General features: G+C 47.7%; 1 protein-coding gene across 1 annotated transcript in view; it reads left to right on the top strand.

Moving 5' to 3' along the window:
* Positions 1-22,222, top strand: part of ACOXL (acyl-CoA oxidase like) — a gene marked incomplete at its 3' end in the record, with an annotated part of 353,946 nt that overhangs the window by 110,719 nt on the left and 221,005 nt on the right.

Here is a 22,222-nt window from a genome sequence, read left to right as displayed (position 1 = left end):
GAACCTCCATACTGTTTTCCATAGTGGCTGCACCAATTTACATTCCCACCAACAGTGCAGGAGGGTTCCCTTTTCTCCACACCCTCTCCAGCATTTATTATTTGTAGACTTTTCGTTGATGGCCATTCTGACTGGTGTGAGGTGATGATACCTTATTGTAGTTTTGATTTGCATTTTCTACTAATCAGCGATGCTGAGCATCTTTTCATGTGCCTATTGGCCATCAGTATGTATTCTTGGAGAAATGTCTATTTAGGTCTTCTGCCCATTTTTTGATTCTCCATCCCCTTTTGATCTCTTGTCTGGTATCAAGCTGGTGGCTTTGTTTCTAGGGACCTTCTCATCCAGGATCCTGGCCATTTCCCCAGTCAAACCTGCTCATCACATACCTGTTGCCACCTCCACAAGATGGCCTCTAGGGAAATCTTTTCTTTTTCTTTTTTTTTTGGCGGTACACGGGCCTCTCATTGCTGTGGCCTCTCCTGTTGCCGAGCACAGTCTCCGGATGCGCAGGCTCAGCAGCCATGGCTCACAGGCCCAGCCGCTCCACGGCATGTGGGATCTTTCCAGACCAGAGCATGAACACGTGTCCCCTGCATCGGCAGGTGGACTCTCAACCACTGTGCCACCAGGGAAGCCCTAGGGAAATCTTTTGCCTGCCACCAAGGGGATCTTTCCCAAACACAGATCTGATCATGCCCTTCCCACTCAGGAGTTTCCATGGGCTTCCATACGTAGAGAACAGCGTTCTGACCCTTAGCATGGGCTTCCAGACCTCATCCCCAACCTCTGTCTCCTCCCATTTTGCAGCCCTGAGCTTCCTGCATCCTTTACCCCTTGCTCTGGCATTTTCCTTTGAAGAATTAACTTGCCTCCTCTCTTCTGCATTAGTGTACTCGTGCTCACCCTCCAGTGGCCCCTTACATGTCACCTACTTTTCAACAATTTGTCCAGGAACCATATTCCTTTCTGTTTTAGGTCTCAGGGCTTATTTCCAGGTCTTTTCCTTTTTGTGTCTTTTCCTTTCTGTCTCAGGTAGCAGGCTGGAGAGGCAGACTGCCTTCTTATTCCCCCCAGCATGTGCCCCTCCACATCAGAACATGTGAACTCCGCAACTCAGCCCTTCGAGCCAAGGCCATTTGGCAAAGCCATTCTGCATGGGTGGGTCTGGGAGGAACTGGTTGGTCTTCCTTTTATAATATCTCTGAAAGGTAACCACTCTTTTACTTTCAAAACGATAAGGCACCCAACTCCAATGGATTTAGAGATTCAATACAAATCAAATGAAACTGTAGAAACAGAAATGTTTTGTATAATGATAAGCTAATTCAAAAAATGACAAGATCATTCAAAAATTTATATATAAAGGCAAAAGAGCTGGGATAGCCAAAGCAGTTTTGAACAGGAGCAGAGTTGGAAGACTTAACACCTCCTGACTTTAGAACGTATACTCTAAAACAACAGTAATCAAATAGCGTGGTATTGGCGAAAGGCAGATACACAGGTCAGTGGAACAGAATAGCGTCTACGAGTAGACCCACACGTAAATGATCAATTGGTTTTCAACAAAAGTGCCAAGGAAACCCATCAGACAGAGGATAATCAAACCCCAGAGCCTCAACCCATCCCTTACAACATGTGTAACAATGAACAAAAAATGGGTCATGGGCCTAAAGTGAAAGCAAAAAATCCCGAAACCTTTATAGAATAAAACATCGCAGAAAATCTTTGTGACCTTGGGCCAGGCAAAGATTGCTTCAGACAGAAAAAGCATAAACTCTAAAAGTTGGTAAAATTGATTTTATCTAAGTTAAAAACATCTGCTCTTTGAAAAACCAATGCTAAGGAACTAAAAGACAAAAAACAAACCAGAAGAAAATAATTTCAAAACACTTCTCTGATAAGGGACTTGTATCCAGAATACGTGTAGAACTCTCACAACCCTTTGACAGGAAAGCAATTGAATAAATGAGCAAAAATTCTTGAACCGATACTTGACCAAAGAAGAGCTACAGATGGTCCATCAGCCCATGAAGAGATGTGCAACATCATTAATCGTTAAGGAAATGCAAATTAAGACCACAGTGAGACACCATTGCACACAGATCAGAGTGGCTTAAAAAAAACCCCAATAAAACACAAAATCGAAAACACTGTTGATAGGAAGGTGCTGATGAGGACATGGAGTAACCGGAACTCTCATCCCTTGCTGGTGGGAAGGCAAAATGGTGTGGCCACTTTGGAAAACACTTTAGTAGTTTCTTGTAATTTTATTTTTATTGATTGATTGATTGATTGATTGATGGCTGTGTTGGGTCTTAGTTGCTGTGCGTGGGCTTTCTCTAGTTGCAGCGAGCAGGATCTACTCTTCGTTGCCGTGCACGGGCTTCTCATTGCGGTGGCTTCTCTTGTTGCGGAGCACGGACTCTAGGCGCACGGGCTTCAGTAGTTGTGGCTCATGGGCTCTAGAGCACAGGCTCAGTAGTTGTGGTACACGGGCTTAGTTGCTCCCCAGCATGTGGGATCTTCCCGGACCAGGGCTCGAACCCATGTCCCCTGCACTGGCAGGCAGATTCTTAACCACCGTGCCACCAGGGAAGTCCGTTTCTTGTAATTTTAACCATTACCTTACTGTACCCCACCCAGTGACTCCACTCCCAGATTGTACTGACCCAAGAGAAATGAAAACATTCACCCACACCAACACTTGTATGCAAATGTCCACAGCAGCTCTATTCACGATAGCCCCAAAAGGAAAATAATCTTTACTGTCCTTCACCTGGGAAGTTGGATAAACAGACTTCCACATCCCACATTTCACTGGCACATCTGCACAATGAAATATACTCAGCAGTAAAAAGGCATCATGCTGAGTGAAAGAAGCCAGACTCAGAAGCACATACTGTATGATTCCATTTGTATGACCTCCTGGAAAAGGGAGAACCATAGGGAAGAAAACAGGTCCGTGGTTGCCAGGGTTGGGGGTGGGTCGAGAAAGCGGCATGAGGGATTTTTTGGGGGCACGGTAGACATATTCTAAATTTTGGTAGAACTGTAACACCTAGGAGGGGTGCATTTCACTGTAATTGAGTTATTCCTCAGTAAACATGACCTAAAGAGAGCTAAGGTCGGGGAGAGCCTGGGCCCCTCTGCACTGAGACCGCCGAGTCTGAGGCCACGTGGGCAGTCCTGTGTCCAGGTGCTTTGGGATGCGGTCTCAGGGCTTCTGCACACGGAATGAGGCTGTGTTCTGCGTGTCCAGTTCCCTAGTTTTGCTCACTCAGTCGTCTTCAGTGAAGACAGTTGACACCTGTAACCTCGCACAGTTTAACTGGCTGATACCTTGAAGCCGGTTCACAGGTGTGGTCAGGACTGTTATCACCCGTGGACTTCTTGGACCGAAAGGTGCTGGATGGAGTGAGGCCCTTTCAGTGGATTGGTTCAGGAGGAGGCAATTGGATTTGACCTTATCCTTCACCCACGAGGCTGCTGCCAGGGCGGGGAGTGCTGGAGGGGCTACCAGCACCTGTTCTCCAGTCCGGGGTCCCCTGAGCCTGTAGGAAGCCGGGCTGGGCTGGGCTGGCCCCCCTCCGTGGGGAGCGCGGAGGCCCTGCTGCAGGTGCCTGAGGTCACGTTCCTAGAGGCACTGCTCATCTCATCCATCTGGAAAACTCATCGGTCGGCGGGCCTCTCTCTGGAGGCCCGGGGAGGGGGTGCAGCTGTTTCTAGCTCTCACCAGTGAGAAAGGAGTGAGAAAGCAGCTCTGTGTTCCGCCCTGGCCACCCAGGCGAGTGCGGCAGGTGTCACCCCAACTCCCACTCGGTTGATTGCGCCGGGCAGGGGGCAGGGCCCCGGGCACCCAGTGAACGGGGTGCCCTCTGCACAGAGGAACGAGCCTGCGCCAAGACCGTCAGCGGGCTCCTCATCGTACTTAGAAGAGCAGCCTTTCTGCCATCTCGGGGCCACTGTGCAGGCCAGAGCTTATGACAGTCCCGCTGGGTGAGGGGAGGTGCAGGGTCCTCCGTGTATTCCCCGGACAGGTGCCGCATCACCCTGGTCCGGCAGATCACGTGACAGTGAGCGTGCATCACCCATTTTATGGGAGGAGAGTTTGCCGAGGCCCTGCTAGTGTGTCCCTTAAGTGAGAGAGGACCCAGGGGTTCAGGCTGATGCGTTGGGGGGCCTGGACCACTGAAGGCTTCTCTATGGCTCGACCTGCAAGCTGGGCTGTAGGTTCTACGCGTCCTCGTCCTGAAGGGTGTTTCTCAAGTTTTAAAGTACAGTTTTAATGTAATGGCAAGAGGTAATCCTGAGACAGTTATGCTAGCCACAGAAAGTTCTAGGTTTATCTCCTTTTAGTCAGCGAGGTGCCTTGTTTATAGGTAGTTGCTGCTTATGAATGACGTTTTGGCTTCCTCTGTGGCTCAAACTGCCTAGACATCAAGAACCTCCTGCAGACTCTAAATTACACAGAGGAATGGGCCTGTGGGGGACCTGGAGTTCCTCCTGAAGGGGGCAGCATGCGTGCCGTCCTCTGTGGGCCCATTGCAAGAGGAATTGTGCCGAGGCAGCTCTTTTTTGTTTTCCGGAGGTGTCTTGTAGCTTAGATTATACTTCCTGCTTAGGTTGGTAGAGCGTCAAGTGCCATGCAGAGAAGTGAATATGTAAGTCTAACCTCTGCGGTCTTTTATAAGGTAGACGTGACTGCTGGTCACAGCCACTCGTCTGTTCCACAGCCCACGGTGGGTGGAGGTGGAGAGCGGGTGCTCAGAGGCACAGAAGGAGCTCTGTGTCCCCATGTGTAGCTGTCCCCCGATGTCCGCAGCACCTCTGCTCCAGAGAGCAAGTTGGGTTTCCATCGGTGCTGGCCTCGTGCTTTGAGGCACATCTTTTGGTTATTTATTTACACCCCAAGACCAGTGGTTGTAAACTGGGGTGATTTTGCCTCCCAGGGACAAATGGTGATATTTTTGGTTGTCCCAATAAAGGAGTGGGGTACTTCTGGCATCTGTGGCAAGGGATGCGGCTCACCATCCCACAATGCACGGGACAGCCTCTCACCACAAAGAACTATCCGGCCCCAAATGCAAATAGTTCCAAGATGGAGAAATCCTGCCCTAGACCGAGAGCTTCTCGAGGTCGGTGCAGTATTTATTCTTTTTTCCATCTTCAGGGCTGGCAGGCATCACATGCTTAGTAGTGGAGACTGAATCAAATCTGTCATTAAGAGGCTCACATGCTATGTTGGCTTTTGTGTTGACAAAATACTTTCTCATATTCCCTGAAAGTCTTTTTGCTCTGTTTTATCTCTTAGCTTTTTTGTTTACATGTAGAAATTAAATCAGCTTTCCAATGAATCGTACTCATGGGTGGGAGGGAACGGTAGCCTCATCCTAAATGGTAGATCACCTCGAATCCATTTATGGTTGTCTATGCAACACTGTAGAAGCACACACCAACAGTCAGACTCACTGTCGCCCTCGGAGCCAGCCCTCTGTCATTCCTAGTGTGGTTTTCATTGGAGATACACGGGAGGGTCCTGCCCTGTTAATAATCCACTGGGTGTGACAGGTAGCTGGAAGGTAATTGATTATTTTACCTCGACTGTCCTATTTCAAATATCCCTCTCCCAACCTTCCCTCCTTTTTAAAATCTGAAAAAGAAAAAGAAATAAAATCCAGAACATTAAAAAAATCCAATTGGATGTAGATTGATTTGTTTGTTCATTCAACCAGTAAATAAATACTGAGTATCTAGCATGACTAAATAAGGTAAAAGCACACTATATCTGCCTCTGGTGAGTCTGGTGCAAATACAGTACCATTAGGGTGAAAAAGGAAGTGTTTGAGGTACTGAGTGTGTGAGTGTGTGTGTGGGGGGGTAGGGGGGTGGGTGTGGGCAGTAGGCCATGCTAGGCTCCATAAGGTGGGCTGGAGGCAACTTCTGGGGGAGAAAGAAGAGATTAGCAGGCAGAGGCGGGTGGCAGATATGATTAGTGTTGCTGATGCAACTTCCAGACTCCCTCCTCTCTGTAAGGATGGACCAGGCAGAGGCTCACTGCATCTTCACGAAGGAGACGGCATGTGATGGTTCTACACCATGTGGTCCTGGGGATTCCAACTCAAGCCCCGATCTCCAACAGAAGATGTGGAGCCCCCTCTGGGAGCTCCTGGGCATGGTACACGTGGCTCACAGCCTTGATCCAGCCCAGCCCCCAGGGAGGGGTATTTGTTTTCTGGCCACTGGCAGGCGCTACCGTCCAGTGGGAGAGCAATTACATGATGATGTTCGGGCTGGAAGGGCAGGCCATGCTGATGGAAGATTTCCTCTTAGAATAAATCTACGTAAGTGAAAACTGAGTCAGTTTGTGGAAGTATGTTAAGGAGACTTCAGGTGGTGTGTTGGTATGATGGAAGCTGTTGAGGGCTGTCCATGAGTCAGGGGTCTGGAAAGCCCGCTCAACCCCAGGAGAGCGGTTGCACTTCGTGAAGTGATGCAGGAGGGACCAGGATTTTCTGAGTTTTCATTTCATCCCTTGAGGAAGGGAGGGAGCAGTGGCCCCTGTCTGTCTGGTGCAGGGTTAAGAGTTCAAGACCACTGCTCTGCTCAGCCGGTACCCATCCCTGTACACCCCGCACCCCATCTCTCACACTGATGCAGGACTTGGGGCCAGGAGTGGGGGGCTGGGGGGAGCTACCAACCTGTGCTCCAAGAAACCCTCCCAGTTGATATAGTTGACAGACCTCAAGGGGCCTGTTTGGTCTGAACTGAAACCTTTTAGGATCTTCTTTTTAATCACACATCCTCTGTGATTAAAGTAGGCGGGGAAACAAAAAGAAACGTTAGGTGTTAGAGACGAGTCTGTTCATAAAAAGGGAAATTCTGTTGTTTCTTCCTTTATACTTGTTACTTTTCTTTGTATACCTGAAAACAAGGGTAAAAGACAAAAGCAGTGATTCTCCCAGTTGCCAACAGTTAACCTTGACCTTAAAAACAGTTTTTTTTAAACATCTTTATTGGAGTATAATTTCTTTACAATGGTGTGTTAGTTTCTGCTGTATAACAAAGTGAATCAACTATACATATACAACATATACATATGTCCCCATATCCCCTCCCTCGTGTGTCTCCCTCCCTCCCACCCTCCCTATCCCACCCCTCTAGGTGGTCGCAAAGCACTGAGCTGATCTCCCTGTGCTATGCGGCTGCTTCCCACTAGCTATCTATTTTACACTTGGTAGTGTATATATGTCCATGCCACTCTCTCACTTCGTCCCAGCTTACCCTTCCCCCTCCCCGTGTCCTCAAGTCCATTCTCTACGTCTGCGTCTTTATTCCTGTCCTGCCCCTAGGTTCTTCAGAACCTTTTTTTTTTTTTTAGATTCCATATATATGTGTTAGCATACAGTATTTGTTTCTCTCTTTCTGACTTACTTCACTCTGTATGACAGACTCTAGGTCCATCCACCTCACTACAAATAACTCAATTTTGTTTCTTTTTATGGCTGAGTAATATTCCATTGTATATATGTGCCACATCTTCTTTATCCATTCATGTGTCGATGGACACTTAGGTTGCTTCCATGTCCTGGTTATTGTAAATAGTGCTGCAATGAACACTGTGGTACATGACTTTTTTTGAATTATGGCTAAAAACAGTCTTGATGTGGATGAAATGCAGCGTGCTGTGCTTTAGACGCTGTAGGCTTCCCCATTTAAGTTTCTTAGCCCCTAAGGTTAGTATTACTGATTCAGTTTCATAGTGAAGGATATTAATGCTCAGAGAGGTTGGGGAATTTGTCCAAGGCCACACAGCCACTTAATAAAGACCAGGCTCGGGCTTCCCTGGTGGCGCAGTGGTTGAGGGTCCGCCTGCCGATGCGGGGGACACGGGTTCGTGCCCCGGTCTGGGAGGATCCCACATGCCGCGGAGCGGCTGGGCCCGTGAGCCATGGCCGCTGAGCCTGCGCGTCCGGAGCCTGTGCTCCGCAACGGGAGAGGCCACAGCAGTGAGAGGCCCGCGTACCTCAAAAAAAAAAAAAAAAAAAATAAAGACCAGGCTCTTTTCAGTATATTAGGAGCCCCATTAACCTGGGCATAGCTGTAAATACAAATACCATTTGAGAAGATGCTCCAAACAAGTCAAAGAGCAACTTTATAAGAGAAGATACAAGACACACATGATTGATTGTCAAAGATATAAGCTACAGTCATCCCTCTGTATCCGCAGAGGATTAGTTCCAGGACCCCCTTGGGATACTAAAATCCAAGGATGCTCAAGTCCTCTATGTAAAAATAGTATTTGCATATATCCTATGCACATCTCCTGTATACAATGTAAATGCTATGTAAAAATCTCCCAGTGTACACCAAATTCAAGTTTTGCTTTTTGGAACTTTCTGGAATTATTTTTTCAAATATTTTTGATCTGTGGTTGGTTGAATCCCCAATGTGGAGCCTGTGGATTTGGAGGACGGAATGTGCTGTGAAATAAGAAGACCCTGTGTGCTAAGGGGATATACAATGTAAATCTCAACTCTTGCTTAGAATAACAACTGTACTGATTTTGCTAAGACGCAAATGATGTTGCTAAGACTATCTGATAATTCTCTCTGTGCATCAGAGTCATCTTCATCCATTCTTGCCGTGTTTCACTGAACAGTTATTTTGTATCAAGCAGGATGCCTTTAGCTATGAGTAACAGGAAACCCTGGCTGGACTGTTTTAAGTGGTAAGTGGGTTGTTTTCTCACTTAATGATTCCTGACGTCAGGCAGTTTCAGGGTGGTTATTTCAGTAGCTCGGTGACATCCTCAAGGGCCAGTGTTGCTTTGATCTTCCCTCTCTGCAACCCTCAGCATATTGGTTTTGTCTTTGGCCGACTCCCTCATGGTCACAGAATGGCTGCTGAGGTTCTTGCGGTCACATGCACATACAACAGAATTTTGCAGAAGAATGTGTCTATGTCACTTTGTAGCAGCATGGAAACATTTTACCCCCAGAGATCCTTCAAGAAACTTCCCCTCATCTATGATTGGCCAGATAAACTATCTGCCCATTCCTAAGGCCATCACTGAAAAGGATAATTGGTTTAGTGAAGCATAGTGGCTCCATGGAGGAGGGTGGATTACATGAACTGAACGGGGATTCTATTACTAAGGAGGGAGAGAAGAGGAGTTGGACCAACAACTGGGAATGTTACTACATACTTAAAACATATTTTTATTATGGCAGATTTCAAACACAAGGGGTATAGCAATAGGGGATTCTCAGTTACTCATCTGGTTTCTACAGTTATCAATATTTTGACAATATTAGTTCATCTCTATCCTGCCCTTCCTCTCCTGCTGGAGTATTTTAAGAGGAATCCCAGGTATATCATTTTTTATGTGCTCTGTCTATATATTGAATGCATTCTATATGCCTGGTCACTCAGCCAAAGAGAAATGCTGTTTCAGGGACAAAGAGATTAGTGAAGACTGACCCGGGATTAGCTACATTTTGCTAAAGAGAAAAGACTAAATTCCCTGAAACAAAGGAACATGCAGTATCCAGGGATCAGTGTTTTCTCCCAAGCTTTTGTTCTGGCTGCATCTGGAGTCCTTGGGATGTTAGGGAACAGGTGTCCTGGGAGGATGGGGGGTGGTTGGGGGGAGGGGTCCTCCCTTCCCCCCTAGTCAGACATGGAAGGTGAGTGGAAGTTCAGCATCTCATTTGTCATTTCCACTCTCCGGCGGACGAGGTGAATGCTTTCTAAGAGTGGGTTTTGGTCTGATGACACCTGTTTCTTCATGTTAATAGATTTCTGGGGTGAGATAGAGTCGGGTGATGTCACCTGCAGGTGCGGGAGCCCGTGGTAGCGGTCTGCTGTTTGGCGTTTGTTTCCCTAGGCGTTGCGAGCCACATCTGTCCTCAGCTGTGAGGGCGTATTCACCAGCAGGCTAAAGAAAGAGATGTTTTTAACCAGAACAGAAAGTCAGATGTAACAAGTTGACTCTGGGCTGGGCTGTAGACATATGTACTTCACTTATGCCTTTAGCTTATTTCATTTAGTTATGGAACAAAAGACATGTTTTTTTTTTTTTTCTTGCAAATATCACCGTGGCAGTAAGAGTCTATTTCCACGTACCCTTTTCTGCATTTCTTGAGCCCACCTGTTCTATTACAGGTTTAAAAGACCCCTCTTCCTCCGTGTGTGTGAAACAGGAAGCCTGCCTTCTGATTTTCCTTTGGTTTGCAAACCTTGGCTCTTTTGACGAGAGCTCACATGCTTTATGCGGGGCGGTACTTTTGTATATAACATAAAAAGCAATTCACCATTTCTCTAAATCTGCTTCTCATTTCTGCAGGACAATTAAAGGTCAAATTGCAAAGCTGAATCAGTTATAGCTCCGCGCTCAGGGTATACTCAACCTGAGCTGATTTTATCTACCTGCGCTTAGTAAAATGTTAGTGTTTGCACAGCGAGTTTAAAAGACAGAAGTCTTTTGCATAACTATATTTGAAAAATCTAAAAAAAAAAAAAGAAAAAAGAAAGAAAGAGAATGGACTAATGACATGAAGTGATGCCATTTGGCTCAGTATTTTGGTAGCCCGGATGGCTCTTGGAGCAGTTACAATCTTCTTAGCGGAGCTTTCTAGAATGTGCATGTTGTGGTTGGGTGCCCTTTGCTTGGCATGCTGTGCATTTTGGTGCTATGTGAGAATCCATCTGACCCCAATACATTTTATTTGACACGCACAGCTGGGTTGCTGGAGCATGGTGCAGGCCATTAAAAAGAAGGCAAAAGAAAACACAGACAATCTATTCATCAGGACGCTGTGAAAGGGAGACTCACTGGGGTGGCCTCCGGCAGGAGTGCACCTGGGGGAAGGAGAGGGGGGAAAACCACTGGGCGCCCTGGAGCTGGAAATGCAGCTGCCACTGACCTCTGATGCGTCCCATGGCCAAGGGCTTGGCCAAAGGTGAAACCTGATTGCCTTTCCAACTTGTAGAGTCTCAATTCAGGGTGTTCTGCAAACAGGAGGGTTGGATGGCTGGACCAATCTCTTATTTGCTGGGGAGTGTATGCTCGCCAGGTGCTTGGCACCCAAGGGGAACACAGGCCAAGGCGTTTGCATCTGAGGGATGCACCTGACCCTTGGGACCACGCTAGGTCTCCCCAGGCACCCTCCATCTCACCAAAGACGGAAGAGAGGAGGCAGCTTCTGGAATCCTTGGGAAACCTTTCTTCAGCCACAAGGTTGTTCCAATAACCTCAACTCAGTTCATGCAACCTGCATAGCCCCCAACCCACTTTCCTCTTCCTGCTTCCTAGGTGCGATTTTGCATCTCTGGTTTTACACCTGTTCTTTTATCCACTACAGCAAGCTTTCCACTTGTGTGTGTATGTGTGAGATTGTCACCTGGAGAGCCATTTTGTAATCCTGTGTAAAGATCTTGGGCAGGTCCCTCATCACCTCCGCTGTGGTAGGAGGCTGGGGTGTCTTCCATCACCTTGGTCAATCAGGCCCTTTCAGAGCAGCCACTCTGAGCCTGGCCTGGGCTTAGACATGGCCTGCTGTCCCCAGCTGGTTCATGGTGTGTACTTAACTCAAGATCATGGATTTTGGTGCAGAAGGTAGAATGCTGGGCGTACCTAAGAGCCTTCCTCTCTGGCTAGAGCTCCACACAGCTCTGCATTGTAGAGACCAGGAGCTTTGGAGAGACAGACAGACAGACAGACAGACTTGGGTTCAAGTCTGGCTCCTCCACTCCATAGCTGGGTGATTCTGTGCACAGCAAGCACTTCTCAGAGAGCCTGGCATAGAGTGCCTAGGAAGTGGCAGCTGGGCTTATCTGCATCTTGGGGACAATATATAGAGCTGGTTGATTAAAATGTCCTGCTTTAGCCACAGGTTCCCCTATTCTCCCAGGTGGGAGTGATTCTGGAAATGAGAATAGCTCTACTGAACCAAAGTCGACAGTAAATTCTAAAAGGGTTTCTAGAGGTAACAAGGTGTTTTGTTTTGTTTTGGAAATGGGTTTGTTTCAATATCAAGTTTTGCAAAATGTTCATGCCTCCAAAACCAAACCATGTTCCAGGCTCATAAGGCATTTTCAGAAACCTTTTGCTTTCTTTTTGGTTGCTTATAAAGCTCAGTGAAATTCTACAGCGTATTAAGACAACAAACAAAAACAAAACCAAGAAATCTTAGTCTAGGGCTAAGGTTCTTGGCAAATACAGACTGGCAAGACTGACTTAAAAACAACCACCACCCAAACCCAAACCTCTGAAAATGCGTGTGGCTTCTTCCCGTTGGGGCAGCAATTTAAGGTGTCCATTTGCTTAGCTGACCTCTGGGAAAGACCAGGATGAAATGCCTCCCTGGTTACTTTCGACGCTTTATTGATTCCCTGTCCCTCCTTCCCCCTTCCTTGCATACATTCTGCTACTTGACCTGGAACGGGGGGAAACTCAAAATCTAACCCTGGTTACGTTATTAAATTGTAAACGTTGAAATTCGCACAGGGTAGTTGATAGGAATTTCAAAACAGGGGGAACTTCTTCTCTGACAAAGATGGAACAAAAGTTCTCTGTCTTTTGGAGGTCACTAATCCGTGTTTGCACCTTATTGTCACTACGTAATGCCTGAAACACTTGGAATTATTTCCAATTAGTGGGTTTAAGTGGATCTTGCTCTGTGAGCCGCTGACCCCTCGGTGTTTGTTTAGCAGGATTTTCTCACCGGTCTTCACCTTGCTGCACATTGTTTGGCTGTCAGGGAGTCTCAACTGCTCCGGATGACCCCTGCAGAAATGGCCGTGTCGTGAGACTCGGGAGCTGTTGTGAATTTTGTGATGACAGATGGCAGAGGCATAAAAGGCACCTCCCTGGGCTTTGTGAAAGGGGATTTGGGTTCTCAGAATCGTTTTCTTCTCTCTCTGTTCTGGAGGCATGTCCGGGATTGCTGGCAGAGCTGCGATGTGGCCCATTGAGAATGGCGAGGCCTCGGAGGCCGGAGAGCCCTTGTGTGTCACATACACCTGCTCGGGGACACACGCGTCCCTCCTGGGCTTTCCAGGCTGGCCTCAGCAGACCTGAGGGGCTCGGCCACTTACTCTGTTGGAAAAGCAGGCTCTGCCCTGGAGCCCTGGGGTTTCATTCGGAAAGGACTTACGCCTGATTTCTGGAGATGGGAGGGCCAGAATGACAGAGAAGGAGGGCAAAAAGGGAGCCTCTTCGGTTCTGCTTCTGAAACGGGCATTTGAAACAGCTGCTTTCCCAGCTCTGGCTGAGACTTTGAGGCTGGAGCTGAGGTTCTCCGCAGATGCAGGGGGACGCCCAGAAAGAAGGAAGGACAAAGTTTTAAAATGAGTGCAAACTACAGAACCCTATGTGTGGCTCTCATGACTCACCCCTTGGCATTGACTCCAGCACCTGATGGAAGCGAGGTGCTTGCTCAGGGCCGAGTGGAACCCCCCAGGCTACCAGGAAACAGTTGGCCCCTGTGGAGATGCTGTGGCTGGCTGCTGGCCAGCCTGGGAGGGCAAGGAGACCTCTGTTGCCAATACTGACACATCACTAGAAATTCTGGATGTTCAGCTTCTTTGGAAAACTGGGCAGCCCAGCAACACCCTGGACCCTATCCCACATGGCAGCCACCAGCTGGAGCCTTGTAGCAGCGGCCATCCTTAGGGGACTCACGCTCACTAGCTTTTTTCTTTCTTTTTCTTCTTCCATCCAGCTAACTGTACTCACTTCCGTGACTAACCCCAGTTGGCATTTGAGGTTGCAAATCTTTCATATGTTCTAATCCCTCCAGAGAATCTGAAATGTAAACATGTAACAAGAACCTTGAAAATCAATCCTCATAAAATAATCCAAGATGCAGAAATCAGTTCATGCCACAAAAAGATTTCTCTCCATTATTCAGGATTTACAAAACTGGAAACAACATAATAAGGGGATCAGGTTAACTGAATTATGTTGCGTTTCTATACTGGAATATTATATGAGCATGAAAGTAATGCTTAGGCAGAGTTTTTAATAACACGGAAGGATGCTCACGATATAATATTGGGTTAAAATAAAAAGCTACAAATCTACAATAATCAAGACAGTATGGTACTGGCACAAAAACAGAAATATAGATCAATTGAACAGGATAGAAAGCCCAGAGATAAACCCATGCACATATGGTCACCTTACGTTTGATAAAGGAGGCAAAAATATACAATGGAGAAAAGACAGCCTCTTCAATAAGTGGTGCTGGGAAAACTGGACACGTGTAAAAGAATGAAATTAGAACACTCGTAACACCATACACAAAAATGAACTCAATTTTTAAAGACCTCAATGTAAGGCCAGATGGATTAAAGACCTCAATGTAAGGCCAGACACTATCAAACTCTTAGAGGAAAACATAGGCAGAACACTCTAGGACATAAATCACAGCAAGATCCTTTTTGACCCACCTCCTAGAGAAATCGAAATAAAAACAAAAATAAACAAATGGGACCTAATGAAACTTAAAAGCTTTTGCACAGCAAAGGAAACCATAATCAAGACGAAAAGACAACCCTCAGAATGGGAGAAAATATTTGCAAATGAAGCAACTGACAAAGGATGAATCTTCAAAATTTACAAGCAGCTCAGGCAACTCAATATCAAAAAAACAAACAACCCAATCCAAAAATGGGCAGAAGACCTAAATAGACATTTCTCCAAAGAAGATATACAGATTGCCAATAGACACATGAAGAGATGCTCAACATCACTAATCATTAGAGAAATGCAAATCAAAACTACAATAAGGTATCACCTCACACCAGTCAGAATGGCCATCATCAAAAAATCTACAAACAATAAATGCTGGAGAGGGTGTGGAGAAAAGGGCACCCTCTTGCACTGTTGGTGGGAATGTAAATTGGTACAGCCACTGTGGAGAACAGTATAGAGGTTTCTTAAAACACTAAAAATAGAACTACCATACAACCCAGCAATCCCACTACTGGGCATATACCCTGAGAAAACCATAATTCAAAAAGAGTCATGTACCAAAATGTTCATTGCAGCTCTACTTACAATAGCCAGGACATGGAAGCAACCTAAGTGTCCATCGACACATGAATGGATAAAGAAGATGTGGCACATATATACAATGGAATATTACTCAGCCATAAAAAGAAACAAAATTGAGTTATTTGTAGTGAGGTGGATGGACCTAGAGTCTGTCATACAGAGTGAAAAAGTAAGTCAGAAAGAGAAACACAAATACTGTATGCTAACACATATATATGGAATAAAAAAAATTGGTTCTGAAGAACCTAGGGGCAGGACAAGAACAAAGATGCAGATGTAGAGAATGGACTTGAGGACACGGGGAGGGGGAAGGATAAGGTGGGACGAAGTGAGAGAGTGGCATGGACATATATACACTACCAAAGGTAAAATAGACAGCTAGTGGGAAGCAGCCTCATACCACAGGGAGATCAGCTCGGTGCTTTGTGTCCACCTAGAGGGGTGGGATAGGGAGGGAGGGAGGGAGACACAAGAGGGAGGAGATATGGGGATATATGTATATGTATAACTGATTCACTTTGTTATACAGCAGAAACTAACACACCACTGTAAAGCAATTACATTCCAATAAAGATGTTAAAAAAAATAAAATAAATGAAAAGCTTGATGGTGAGTTGTATGTGCAGTGCACTCTAGTTACCTTCCCAGAGGAAAAAGCTGTGTCAATATGCATCAAATAAGACTGGAGAGAAATTTCTCAGAATATGAACAGTGCTTGCTTTTTGGCAATGAAATTATCCATGATTATTTCCTCTTGATTTTATTCTGGGCTTTCCACATCTTCTACACTGAATGTGCATTGGTTTTATATTCAGAACAAAACAGAGAAGAAACAGAGGCCTAGAAGATGAAAGGATTTTCTCTCAGCCTCCCAGCTCATTGGTGACAGGGCGGACCCAAAGCCCAAGGTTCCCGATTCTGAGATGGATGAGGACTCGTCCCACTCGTGAGGACCAGGATGCCTGCGGCTGTGCATCCAGCATGGATGGCCCCAGGGTTCTCACCCAGAAACCCTGCACCTTATGTGGGTGTGCTTGTCTGTATGGGGGGGGCAGATATACGTTTAGGTCTTTTGTTTTGCCTTCAATTTCACTGTAATGAGCAACCTTTAAGAACCAGACAGCTGTGCCCCTTGAGTAGAAATAAGAGGTAATCTAGGTGTCATTCCACGCGGTGCTAGCTTCACAACTTGTGTGACTTGTGGGCGTATGTCTTTGGGGGCGCACCTAGCCTAGATCTCCTGTTTCTGCTATTCCTCCCTCTTCTCCACTAGGGAGGACAAGTCAGAAGAACCCAGATCCCTGCACTGGGCTGGGGAAGTGATGCTGCTCTTAGAAAAGCCCCAGTACGTCCCTTGACTCTGCACCAAAATGGCAGCCCTTTCACCAAACACTTTGAGATCCAAAGAACCGAGTCCCCCTCCTAACTCCTGTCGCTAACTGCTTAGGTGACCTTGATCAAATCTGTCCTTTCTCAGAGCATCTCCCACAGTGAGAATGGGAAGAATATTTTCTGTTGAATGACTTTCTCTAGGGCCTGCAGGAGAGGTCTGATGGGTGACAGGAAAGGTTTTCCCAGTTCCCAAGGAGGAGGAGGAGGAATCCCCAGAACTGAAGTTTACAAGGGGGTCTCCACCTCTCAAGGGCAGACTCACGTTTAACCAAGCTCACAGGGACCCAAAGCTGTTCATTATTCTCTAGCAAGAAATTCAGCTGTCCAGTGGTCCAGAAGGCCAAAGGCAGATCCACTGGAACATTCCATCCCTGTTGACATGTCCTTGGGAGGTTCATTTAGGCTTTCTGAGTTATGGGATCTTCAGAAGTGCCCTTCAGCTGAGGGAATAGGAAGCTCTCTTCCCTATGTGGGAATAACCTTTTCAAGGGGGACAAATGCTTGGTCTCCATAGCTGGGACCGTCTCCCAAGGAGAGAGCCCTGCCAATGTTTGCCTCTGGGATTTAACCGTTGCTGTGTTTTCCAGGCTGAGTATCTCTCCCTTCCAGTGCGGCTCTGTGGAGTTCATCACGCTTTCCCTGACTGTGATATAGCTTGGTTCTTGGTCCTGGGCCTGGAGGACAAGCTGGCTCACTGATTGGAGCTCTGGGCTTGGGTGGACTTTGCCAGTTTCATCCTGAGCAGCCCTGTGCCCAGGTTCCCGGGGCTGGTGTCTCACTGTAGCCTCGTGGCCAGCAAGTGCTCTGATCAGGTACCTGGTTGTCCAGCAAGTGGGTGGATGTGCAGATGGGGACCCCAGGCAGTTGGGACGTGCAAGGCCAGCTGTCTTCCTGCTCTGCTGACTCACGGTTTTTGTTTCTTAAAGATTTCTGTATGGTGGATGATTTCTATTTTTCCCTGCCTCTGAAAAGACTCCTAAATTCAGGGCCCTCAGGAGAATTTCTGGTTGCTGGGAAAATTAATACAAACTGGAAATATAGGAATCAGCATCCCCAAACCTAAGTTTGCCTGTTGAGAAAACATAATTAATTGTACGTTCCCAGTTGTAAATGCTGAAGGAAGGAACGGAGCAGCTTTGCCTGGGTCCCTGTCCCCCAGCCGGTGTGGGGCCAGAGCAGGATGGCACCGAGTGCAGGGTGCGGATCAGTCTGCCTTCTCAGGTCCGCCTCTCAGACCCTTTCCTTTTTACTTTACCTTAACTTTGCATTTCTAGATCGTTGAACTCTAGCCTGATTTCACATTCTGAAACTAAGCCTGTTTCTCAATTCTGTGAAGAAAAGGATGTTTCAGAGGAGTGATGACTCACCTTTTATTCTGAGCCCAGTGAGAAGAATCCAATCTAAGAGGCACTGAAGGGATGAGCATTTGTTATATTTCTGGATGATTATACCCATTTTAAAATGTATTTTTAAAGTGATACATGGCGCACATTCTTACAAAATTTAGAGTCCGCCTTGCGCCCTCCCACCCCATTCCAGGCCCCTTCCTCAAGGTCACCACTGTTAACAATTTGACGTGTATCTTTCCATATGATTTGTATGCATTTACGTCTGTGTATGTGTAGAGAGAGAGAGAAACATACAGTGTGATTTATGTGTGTTTTTGCATATGTGATAGTACAATCTATACCTTGTTCTACAACTTGTGTTTTCCACAGAACAATATGTTCTGGAGATCATTCCAAATCATTAAATAAAGATCTCCCTTATTTTTAACTGCAGACACTTGTCCTGTGATAGATTTATTTAACTTGTCCCCCTCCCTCTTTATTTATTTTTTTGGAAATAGAAAAGAGTTTTATTTGAGCCAAACTGAGGAGACACAGATGCAAGAACCACTTGAGTAGTGTTCTGTGGGACTACAAAATGGGGGAGGCTTATACAGACAAAAGCTGAAGAGTTGCATAAATTGTTAAGAATTAGGATTGGAACCGGCAAGAAGTAAGGGTGCTTGTTAAGCAAGGATTGATTGGATAACCCGCCCCTTCTTGCTAGATAGAAAATGATTGTGTTTTTCAGTGCATCTAAGTGAAACTCTGTTTCAGTGATGAAATAAAATCAGCCTTTTATCTTTCTTCCTCCCCAGAGTGGTAGGTACTATTTAAAAAAAGAAGAAACTAAAGAAAGCACGATCCACCAGGAGAGAAGGAGCAGCCAGGCTGTCTGTTGACAGGGCCCAGGGCTGCGTGTCAGGCCTGATTTGTGGTCAGCGGGCCGTGGGGCCTCGTGGCGGGGGTGTCATGCGGCGGTCGTGGGGTGAGCCAGGCATGGAGGGGGCCGCAAGGAGGGCCGGTCCGGGAGGCCCCTCGGCCGGGAGGCAGAGCTGGGGCTTGCTTGGGGGGGCTCGAGCAGAGGTGACCGTCTTTGAGTTGAGGTGGCCAGGGGTCTGTGTGCCTGTCTCTTTAATCCCTCAGCATACACTATGCCCCAAGCACATGCAGGGCAACTGGGGACCTGTGGCGCCTGAGATCAGGATTCCATCCTCTCATCTGGTCAGGGAGAAAGATGTGCACAGATGTGGTCCAGGAAGGGTTGCCTGAGGTGTCAGACATGGGTTGGTCTTGAACGGTGAGCACCGTAGAGGGAGACTCTAATTCAAACTTATTTTTGAAGCTTGGTTTCTTATGGTTGCTCTCTTTGGCTTTGTCATTTTCCGTAATTCCTCCAGGGACTGTCTGTCGCTGGTGGCCGTGGAGCTGTTTCTCTGGGGCTGGGGGCTCCGAGTCCTGCTTCAAGATTGGTTGATCCCCCTTCTACCCGCTGGGAAAAGGAGCCACCCATCAACAGGAAAGATAAAGGGTAGATTTCCTCGGACAGGAATGTTCTTCTTTATCGACCCAGTGACTTCCTGAAGGAATCTCACTTCTGTAGGTTTTCCCATCACAATGGGCTAACCTGGTCTTTGTTTTCCATCCTCTTCTCCAGCACACGTCTAAGTCATTTGTCTCACCATCGCTCCTGCTAGAATTTCTTACCAACACCGCATACAGGTAGAGCCAGCGTGTTTCCCAAGGTGGTCCCTCTGGAACGACCATCTAAGGGTATGGAAGTGGCAGAGGGATGGTGGCAGCCAACGTTCACTGAGCGCTCACCCTGGCCAGATGATGCTCTAAGCACTTTGCCCATAGCACTTATTTTTATCGTTGCAGCAACTCTGGGGGTAGATACCACTTGCCCCACTTTGCAGTGGGGGTGACTGAGGCACAGAGACAAACAAACCTTCCAGGTGGTTATGATGCAGGTTAAAGTTTGAAAAACAGCCTGAACCACTTACTTTGTCTCCAGTTATGCCAAGAACAGTCAGGAATAGAACCCAGGTCTTCCGATTTGCAGCCAACATCATCCTCATGGGCATGACCAAATCTTTAAGGATGTTCCACACTCTGGGCACCTGGTGGCCAACCTTCCTTGCTGCTGGGCTCGAGCTGGCAGAGCAGGTACCTGCTGGTGGTCACCTGCCATTCATGGAAGGCTCTGGAACTTTCCTAGATTTAGCGTTCTGCCTCCTCTGTAATCCCTGTTCAGAACCAGCTCCCTGTCTCGGAGCGTAGGGTTTCTCCTGGCCCCCAGGAAATACTGGGGAAGAGGACTCATGTAGGGGACACCAGGTCTGCTTGTCATGTGACAGGTGGGGTTTTGGTTCAAATGAGGTCATGGTAGTGGGGGAAGGGCAAGAGAGAGGTCAGGCCAGCTCAGACCCACCTCTAAATCATCCCAAAGCTGGAAGATCTGTTCAATGCCTTGTGGGATTCATTTCAGAGTGGGAGAATAATAATGACCTCATTGCATTTCCTCCCAGAATGTGAAATTAATGTCACTTACATGTTGGAGAACATTGTATCAAGCTGTACTTCTGGTTAGAACTTCTTCAATGGACAGGATTTGATAGGAAACTTCATATTCCTAGAGTGAGATAGCACATGTTGGAAAGAACCCTTCTAGATGTTTGCCCAGCTAGAGCAGCCCATTTGGAACCAGCTTTGTTTGGTGGTCTGGGGAAGGTCTCAGAGGTGTTGTAAAAGGTTCTTGTTATAAAGGGACTATGAGGGACTTCCCCGGTGATGCAGTGGTTAAGAATCCACCTGCCAGGGCTTCCCTGGTGGCGCAGTGGTTGAGAGTCCACCTGCCGATGCAGGGGACACGGGTCCATGCCCCGGTCCTGGAAGATCCCACATGCTGTGGAGCGGCTGGGCCCGTGAGCCATGGCCGCTGAGCCTGCGCTTCTGGAGCCTGTGCTCCGCAATGGGAAAGGCCACAACAGTGAGAGGCCCGCGTACCGGAAAAAAAAAAGAATCTGCCTGCCAATGCAGGGGACACGGGTTCAAGCCCTGGTCCGGGAAGATCCCATGTGCCGCAGAGCAACCAAGCCCGTGCACCACAACTACTGAGCCCACAAGCCACAATTACTGAAGCCTGCGCACCTGGAGCCCGTGCTCCGCAACAAGAGAAGCCACCGCAATGAGAAGCCCGCACATCGCAACGAAGAGCAGCCCCCGCTCGCCGCAGCTAGAGAAAGCCCGCGTGCAGCAACGAAGACCCAACGCAGACAAAGAAAATTAACAAAAAGTCATTACAAAATAAATAAAATAAAGGTATTATGACACCCAATAGACCTCGCTGGCAGTCTGCCTTCTGGAGAGAAGTAGGCAACAGCACAGGAAAATAAGCCCCTGGCCCAGCCCAGCGGAGGGGCAGACACCATGAAGCCTGCACGGTGGGGCACTGAAAACCGAGAAAGTCATGACCGCCGCTCATCTCAGGGGACTGCAGGTTCAATTTGTCAAAACCTTGTCGTAATCTCGCCACTTGGGAGTATGACTCAAGAGGAATCTCCCAGTTAACTGTGTGGAGGAGGACAACAGATTTTAGGTCATTTGTACTAAGATGAAGTCAAGTTCAAGGTCAAGATCATTGTTATTAAGATGGTCAAGAAAGGAAGCAGCCCCGTCTCCATGGGAACCAGAAGCAGCAGTTCCACTTAACCTGGGGTCACGGACCAGGGCCCCACAGCCCACTGAGCCGTCTCCCCTGACCCCAGCTTCGGGCACTGTTTTTGGAGACCAACATTCAAAGTGACCTGGGAGCAAGGGGACACTTCCCTTGGGTGCCTGCCTCCTGCCTGTTCTGGGGACACCTGTGCCCTCCTCTTTCCTCAAGTTCTGAAGTCTCCCCCCACCAGGTGCTCGCTCTGCCTTTCCCCACCTTTCCTGCATGTGGGCTGGTGTTCAGTTATTTGCTGCTGCGTAACGAATCGCCCCAAAACTCAGGGCCTAAATCGGTAGCAATCATTACTGCTCATGAAACGTGGGTGAGAAGTCTGGAAATGTTGTCGTCAGGGGTTACTCACGCAGCTGCATTCACCTGGGAGTTTGACTGAGGCTGAGATTGGCCTTGAGTTATCCACACTGGACTTCCAGGCAGCTGGGCCCCGTCCAAGAGGCAGGAAGCGGAAGCTGCCAGGCCTCTGAAGGAATAGGCCCGGAATGGGTACAGCGCCCCTGACTCTGCACTCTTGGGGTCAGCGCAAGCCTGAGCCCTGCTCAGATTCAAGAGGAGGGGCAGTAGAGTGCCGTGGGAGGGCACCTGGGCTGGCCCAGGTTAGAGTGGGCCGGGGAGAGGTACCCAGCTCCTGGGCACGTTGATGGAGGAAGGGAGGGTGGCGCCTGCAGATTCCCAGGCCTGGAGGAGAGTGCTGTGTTGCTGCCG

The sequence above is a fragment of the Mesoplodon bidens genome (genome assembly GCF_964165515.1).
Source record: "Mesoplodon bidens genome assembly, chromosome: 14".
NCBI lineage: Eukaryota > Metazoa > Chordata > Mammalia > Artiodactyla > Ziphiidae > Mesoplodon > Mesoplodon bidens.
Note: the sequence above shows the minus strand (reverse complement) of the source record. Positions and strands in the feature narration are given on the sequence as shown.